Below are 8,858 nucleotides of genomic sequence, written 5' to 3'. Positions count from 1 at the left end.
TTAGAGGCATGGTGTCCAGAGCGTTAGGGTTAGGGGCATGGTGTCCAGAGCGTTAGGGTTAGGGTTAGAGGCATGGTGTCCAGAGCGTTAGGGTTAGGGTTAGAGGCATGGTGTCCAGAGCGTTTCCAAAAACATGTCCCCTGATCCGCTGCACTTTATTGGCTGATCTCTCCACTCCGCTGCCCGTTCACATCATTTATTTGCACAATACGGTTATTACTATAATGTGTGTCTTGTCTTAAAAAAAACTCTTTCATCTCAAAGTCACTGTTGGGTGACGTGCACACTGTTGGCTGACGTGCACACTGTTGGGTGACGTGCACACTGTTGGGTGACGTGCACACTGTTGGGTGACGTGCACACTGTCGGGTGACGTGCACACTGTCGGGTGACGTGCACACTGTTGGGTGACGTGCACACTGTTGGGTGACGTGCACACTGTTGGGTGACGTGCACACTGTTGGGTGATGTGCACACTGTTGGGTGACGTGCACACTGTTGGGTGACGTGCACACTGTTGGGTGACGTGCACACTGTTGGGTGACGTGCACACTGTTGGGTGACGTGCACACTGTTGGGTGATGTGCACACTGTTGGGTGATGTGCACACTGTTGGGTGACGTGCACACTGTTGGGTGACGTGCACACTGTTGGGTGACGTGCACACTGTTGGGTGACGTGCACACTGTTGGGTGATGTGCACACTGTTGGCTGACGTGCACACTGTTGGGTGACGTGCACACTGTTGGCTGACGTGCACACTGTTGGGTGATGTGCACACTGTTGGGTGACGTGCACACTGTTGGGTGACGTGCACACTGTTGGGTGACGTGCACACTGTTGGGTGATGTGCACACTGTTGGGTGATGTGCACACTGTTGGGTGACGTGCACACTGTTGGGTGATGTGCACACTAGCGGTATTGATGTACAGTACGACCACAGTCTATATTACGAGGAGATGGGAGCAGTCGTTTTTTAATCGGGGAAATCTGTAACACTAAAGATGGCGGCAACAACAAACCTACTTGCTACAAAACAAACTAATTATAATTTAAGTTTTATATTAATCACAACCTCTGCCAAAAGGCTGGGAATCCAGTTTGCGGTTGTCATGGTACCGAAGGAGTCTGGGCAGAAACCACTGTATGGCGCGGTGTGTATATAAGTGGGGAAAACCTTCTTTTTATTTATTATTATTATTATTATTATTATTATTATTATTATTATTATTACCAAAACAAACGTTTCAACCATCCCGTGTCGTCTGTAATTTACGAGCTACTTCTTATATAAATGTATATATAATGTTTAGTCCCTAGAACGTTGCAAGAACCACTGAAGTTAAACATTACCGAATGGAAATCCTTTCAAACCTGCAAGTGTGTAACATCGCATTGATTTAACCTCTTCACGACCACACTACAGAAGGTTAACCTTTTCACGACCACACTACAGAAGGTTAACCTCTTCATGACCACACTTCAGAGGGTTAAAGCCTCCGAGGCCCATCGTCAGGAGGGTTGGGCATCGTTTGGGTTTGAATGGTTCCGGTTCCGATTCTCCATTTCGATTCCTGTTCTGAACGATTCTCGATTCCGATTCTTTGAGGCGCAGGTCAAAACAGGTCACCGCTTATTTCGCAGGAGAATATATATATATTTTTTTAATCTTAAATTTTTTTCATACTATTCACATTGTCGGTTGACTTGATACAGTTTAATTTGGTTGCTGTACTGTAACTAGGGTATTAACCCTTTCTCTGCCACGCTTATGTACATCCTTAGTTAGGAACCGGTTCCTGTTAGAACCGGTTCTTGGTGCCCAACCCCAATCGTCGGTCCTGTATCCGTGAGAGACCACAGGTTGTTGGATGTGACACCATGTTAGTAGTGAAACGCTCGGCTGAATTCTGCCAGTAGTTGTCGCACACCTGTTTTTGAGATGTGATTTTCGTGAAGTGGTGTTAATCGTCCTTTTGTCTGCGGGCGGGCCACCCTGATGAATACGCAGCTACTATGAGTCAGACCGGGCTGTCATCGTATTTGATTTATTCATTAGCCGTCTGCACGTGTATACAGACCCGTGGTGCTGAAGTGGTGCTGTACGGGAAGAGGATCTAGGGGCCATAGATCTAGCTTCACTGACCGGCTCTAGGAGGCTTAGATCTAGCTTCACTGACCGGCTCTAGGAGGTGTAGATCTAGCTTCACTGATCGGCTCTAGGAGGTGTAGATCTAGCTTCACTGACCGGCTCTAGGAGGTGTAGATCTAGCTTCACTGACCGGCTCTAGGAGGCTTAGATCTAGCTTCACTGACCCGCTCTAGGAGGTGTAGATCTAGCTTCACTGACCGGCTCTAGGAGGCTTAGATCTAGCTTCACTGACCGGCTCTAGGAGGCTTAGATCTAGCTTCACTGACCGGCTCTAGGAGGCTTAGATCTAGCTTCACTGACCCGCTCTAGGAGGTGTAGATCTAGCTTCACTGACCGGCTCTAGGAGGCTTAGATCTAGCTTCACTGACCGGCTCTAGGAGGCTTAGATCTAGCTTCACTGACCGGCTCTAGGAGGTGTAGATCTAGCTTCACTGATCGGCTCTAGGAGGTGTAGATCTAGCTTCACTGACCGGCTCTAGGAGGTGTAGATCTAGCTTCACTGACCGGCTCTAGGAGGTGTAGATCTAGCTTCACTGACCGGCTCTAGGAGGTGTAGATCTAGCTTCACTGACCGGCTCTAGGAGGTGTAGATCTAGCTTCACTGACCGGCTCTAGGAGGTGTAGATCTAGCTTCACTGACCGGCTCTAGGAGGTGTAGATCTAGCTTCACTGATCGGCTCTAGGAGGTGTAGATCTAGCTTCACTGACCGGCTCTAGGAGGTGTAGATCTAGCTTCACTGATCGGCTCTAGGAGGTGTAGATCTAGCTTCACTGACCGGCTCTAGGAGGTGTAGATCTAGCTTCACTGACCGGCTCTAGGAGGTGTAGATCTAGCTTCACTGACCGGCTCTAGGCGGTGTAGATCTAGCTTCACTGACCGGCTCTAGGAGGTGTAGATCTAGCTTCACTGACCGGCTCTAGGAGGTGTAGATCTAGCTTCACTGACCGGCTCTAGGAGGTGTAGATCTAGCTTCACTGACCGGCTCTAGGAGGTGTAGATCTAGCTTCACTGACCCGCTCTAGGAGGTGTAGATCTAGCTTCACTGACCCACTCTAGGAGGTGTAGATCTAGCTTCACTGACCCGCTCTAGGAGGTGTAGATCTAGCTTCACTGACCGGCTCTAGGAGGTGTAGATCTAGCTTCACTGACCGGCTCTAGGAGGTGTAGATCTAGCTTCACTGACCGGCTCTAGGAGGTGTAGATCTAGCTTCACTGACCGGCTCTAGGAGGTGTAGATCTAGCTTCACTGACCCGCTCTAGGAGGTGTAGATCTAGCTTCACTGACCGGCTCTAGGAGGTGTAGATCTAGATTTAGACCCCCGGGTTACTGAGTGAACTGTGATTGTTATCCTGTGTGTTCATCACTTGCTTCAGACGCCATAAAGACCTGTCGAAGTGAACTCTTACTGTATTTGATTGACTTTACACCTTTACTTAATGGGAAACATGCTATCATCGCTTGTATACGCTACTGTAAACCCCACTGTTTCGATTAATGTGTTTTGTCGTTTCTTCCCACTGATGTTACACTGAGTTACCTCATTTGCACCCCAGTCACACGTTGAGAGCTATGGGACGTTGAGATTTATTTCATTTGGTTATGTTGGTGCCTTAAAACAAGTGTTTTTTTTTGTTTTGTCCCCTTTATTTTCTTAACCGTAACCAATTTTGCTGCTCTGAGAGGAAATTATCAAAATGTGTAATGAATATATTTTGTTTTGAAACATGTCATGCTTGAAGAATATAAGAATTCTAACTATTACATGCATTTATCTTTGATTTGCATGTTTAATCCATTCTGTATTCTGTATTTATAACATTGTTTTTTTTTGTTGCACGAAATGTTAGCATGCCTTTTTATTATTTTGTATTTAAAAGCAAACATTTGGTCATGTCTGGATTCTGTGAATGTTATACAGTATTTTTGTTAAAGGCAGCATTTGTCGTACCCTGCTACAGTTTGTTTTGAGGGTGGGGGGGGGGGGGGGTTGGACGGTTAACGCTATTACTGTTTCTAGAACCTAGAAACTAAAAGAATGTACATGACACTGTGCCCAGATATAACATGCTTTTGTCTTCGCACTGGATCCAAAATACTCGAGACTGTTGTATACAGTATTTACATTTGTTTATTCAAGTGCAACCTTTTCTGAAAATACTCCTTGTAATTCATAAGGTTTTTGAATTTGATTGCAGGGAAGAGGTCTTGCTTAAAAGGAAAACGATGTGTAACAGCCTACATAGCTTAAAGGAACACACCAACATTTGGGGAAATTAGCTTAGTCTTCTCCAGAGAGAGACAAGTAGATGGATACCAGTTAGCCTTGGCATTGTCCAACTAACGCCTCCCGAAGGCTACCCGTTAGGGATGGGTACCGAATTTGGTACTTGTGAGGTAATGAACCGAAACACGTCGGTACTACCGAGTATCGATTCAAGTGAGATACAGAAAAAATATATATAATTTTTTTTTTTTACCTTTTTTTTTTTTTTTTTTTTTTTTTTTTCATGTCAACGTTCACACGCACAATATATGCTTACCTAGGATTTGACTTGATTCAACAACAAAGCAGTTGGAGCAATGGCAAGCCGAAAACTGTCGAAATTGTAGTTATTTGAAGTTTGGATTTTTTTTTACGACTGAGATAAAATTTCTTGAGACTAAAGTACCGAAAAAAAGGTACAGTTGGGTACCGGTATCGATTCACAGGTACCGGTACCGTATCGGTTCAAATGTGAAAGGTACCCATCCCTACTACCCGTACATGTCCGCTTCCATTCATTGTGCTAAGCTAGGCTAACGTGCAGCCAGATAGCTTTCTACTGAACTCGCAGAGAGGAGACTGGTATCTATCTTCTTGTCTCTCTCTGAAGAAGACGGTAAGCTAATTTCCCCAAATGTTGGCGTGTTCTTTTAAGTGCCGACTAAAGAGCTTTATTTTCTCTGTAGTGAATGCATGCAGTCTTTTTCGCCAAGGCAAATTCTTCATTTCTCTCGGCAGCCCTCGTTGTCCGTCTCTGGCCTGAAGGTGGCGCCCTGTATCGAGGTTGATATGATGCAGCAGATGCTCTTAATAAACTGCTGGAAAAGAACACATTTGTCAGTCGTCTCTTTATAAATGGTAAATGGCTGCATTTTATATAGCGGCTTTTATCCAAAGCGCTTTACAATTTGTTACTCACATTTTTTTTTACCCTTCACTCACACATTCACGGCAGAGGCGACCATGCAAGGTGCCGACCGGCTCATCTGGAGCAATTAGGGGTTAAATGTCTTGCTCAAGGAGTGTGAATCGAACCGGGAACCTCCGGATTACCAGACGACTGCTCTACCTCCTGTCGCCCCTCTTAACCCTTTCACTACCACACTACAGAAGGTTAACCTTTCACTACCACACTACAGAAGGTTAACCTTTCACTACCACACTACAGACGGTTAACCTTTCACTACCACACTACAGAAGGTTAACCTTTCACTACCACACTACAGAAGGTTAACCTTTCACTACCACACTACAGAAGGTTAACCTTTCACTACCACACTACAGAAGGTTAACCTTTCACTACCACACTACAGAAGGTTAACCCTTTCACTACCACACTACAGAAGGTTAACCTTTCACTACCACACTACAGAAGGTTAACCCTTTCACTAACACACTACAGAAGGTTAACCTTTCACTACCACACTACAGAAGGTTAACCTTTCACTACCACACTACAGAAGGTTAACCTTTCACTACCACACTACAGAAGGTTAACCCGTTCACTACCACACTACAGAAGGTTAACCTTTCACTACCACACTACAGAAGGTTAACCCTTTCACTACCACACTACAGAAGGTTAACCTTTCACTACCACACTACAGAAGGTTAACCCTTTCACTACCACACTACAGAAGGTTAACCTTTCACTACCACACTACAGAAGGTTAACCGTCTGTAGTGTGGTAGCAAAAGGGTTAACCTGTAGTGTGGTTGTGAAAGGGCTAACCCTCTGTCGTGTGGCGGTGAAAGGGTTAACCTTCTGTATTGTCTCAGTGAAAGGGTTAACCCTTTGGTAGTGTGGTAGTGAAAGGTTAACCTGTAGTGTGGTAGTGGAAGCATATTTTATGTACAGTATGAGATCTGATTGGTTCGTGCTTCATAATCCTGGTGAGCTGAGGCGTGACATACAGGAGGTGCATCTCAATGAATTAGTATATCGAGGAAAAGTTCATTTATTTCAGTAAATTCTATTAAAAAAGGTGAAAATCATGTATTAGTGAAATATTTCAAGCCTTTATTTCTTTCAATTTTGATGATTATGGCTTATAGCTTTATGAAGGCCCAAAATTAGGGCGGCTACGTGGTGCAGTGGGCAAGGCGCTCACCACGAATACTGGAGACGCTGGGTTCGCCTGTTCGAGCCCAGCGCTCCACATTGCTTTCAGTTTAGCTGGTCGTCCGTACTAATACACATTGGCCGTATTAGGGGGTGGAAAACTGATGGGGGGGGGGGGGGGGGATCGGGCGTTGTGCTCCTTCTGCATGAATCATGGAGGCAACCAATATATGTCCTCAATATTCTAATTGATTGAGATGCACCTGTAGGGGAACATCATCCAAACACAGCATCTGTACGAAGTTAAATCGTTTCAAGAAAGTTTTATTTCACAAGGCACACAAATACTTGCGGTTTCAGGTAAATTATTAAGTTATAAAGTTAGTATGGCTGTGCTTTCATGTACACTGCTATCAAATAAATTGTAATACAATATTGCTGCTGACAAAACACCTGAGAGGTAATATCACAAATATACTTTAGACTATAATAAATATTTGTCTCCACCTTGGTAGGAAAAGGTTTATACATCAACCCTTTCACTGCCGCACTACACAGAAGGTTAACCATTTCACTGCCACACAACAGCAGGTTACCGTCGGCAGTGTGATAGTAAAGGGTTAACATTCTGTAGTGTGGCAGTGAAAGGGTTAAAGTCCTTCAGTTTTCCTGCAATGGCCTGTAGATATTCCTCATTAAAATCAACGAATGCTCACTTAATTCTAACGAGCCATTTCATGGAAACTGAAAAACAAATGTTGAACCCCCCCCCCCCCCCCCCCCCGCGCGCTAATTTCTTGTGTCTAAATAAATGTATAAAAATTTAATAAAATCCAACTACCCCTGTAACAAAAAGTCCAGTAATTGGCAGGGCTTGGATACAAGTTTGTCATGAGCTTGTATTTGACTATCCAAGCATGATTGTTACCACTGCACTCAGGGCCGGTCCCACCTACAGGCCGTGCAGGCAGTCGCCTAGAGTCCCACTCATAGTTAAAAAAAAAAATTATACAGTATATATAATACTACGAGTGCCCCCCCCCCCCCCCCTTTTTGCTCAACGTCTGAGAGAAACACGGACTGGTGAAATGAGGCGTCTGTGAAGATGATTGAATGTAGTTTGTTTAATCTATTTCACCAGTTATACCGTTTCTCTCTGATGTTGTGCAACGTGGGGGAGGGGGGGGGGCACTTTCAGGATCTCGCCTAGGGCCCAACTGACCCACGGGCCGGCCCTGGCTGCACTGAAGGGAACATTTCTATTGGCTCAAGTATCCCCAGTCCACTGCACATACCGACACACCGTACCTGACCGTCCACTGGTGCTTCCTCCAGCTCCTCCAGCTCCTCCACTCGCCCCTCCGACATCTACAGCACTTGTGAATAGGAGATATTCCACTTTGTATGGCAGATGGTATCATTCTAAACGTTTTCGTTAGAATTGGCTTTTTTACCGATACCGATATTCCGATATTGTCCAACTCTTAATTTCCGATACCGATATCAACCGATACCGATATATGCAGGGTTTCCCCCCAAAAAAACTGAATAATTTCAGGTAACTAATAATTTCACTGGATGCATTCAAAAGGCTTTCTAAATGTAAGCATTATCTGTGCAAAATATGATCATTAAAAAAGTAAAAATTAACATTACATATCTCTTGTTGAATTAAACCAACATGCATACTTTTGACAATAAATAAAATATATATTGTTATTGTTTTTATTTATTTTTTTAACCGATACCGATATTTTCCGATATCACATTTTACTGCCGATATCGGCCGATAATATCGGACATCCCTAGTTTTCGTATTGTTGAAATGGTTGCTTTGGCGAGTGGTTCCTGTTTCGCCCACGGCTGTGGAGGAGGAGCAGAACGTGGTGCCGACCACGCCGGCGGCCATGTTGGAAGCATTCTCCTGCGCAGAGAGTTGGACAACGTGCCACCGTCGCACATCTCTACCCAAAGAGGAAGTCAACTAACCAGTACCTATACTTGTATTATTATCCCCTTATTAACATATTAAATAACTAATATTATATAATTGTTCCCCCCCCCCATATTTTTACGTCTCTTGTATATAAAAATATAAAGGGTTGAAAAAAGTTAAATAATTTCTGTTCAGCCTGGTTTATTCTCTGTGTCCATGGACACGACGATGAGCCAGCGCTGCCATAAGGTTATGGGTTAGGGTTAGGGTTATGGGTATGGACGGTATAGGTGGGATTTCCTCACGCTGTAAAGACAGAACTATAGTCTGTTTACTTTTCCGATAACTACATCACTGCATAAATGTTTAGACAAGCTTAATTTTTGTTTGTGTGATACTCTCTATACTCTCAATTAAAGGTCATATCTCTTTTCTTTCAAAC

This window comes from Notolepis coatsorum (genome assembly GCF_963971535.1).
Source record: "Notolepis coatsorum genome assembly, contig: SCAFFOLD_98, whole genome shotgun sequence".
In the NCBI taxonomy this organism is placed as follows: Eukaryota; Metazoa; Chordata; class Actinopteri; order Aulopiformes; family Paralepididae; genus Notolepis; species Notolepis coatsorum.
This window is presented reverse-complemented; position numbering follows the sequence as displayed.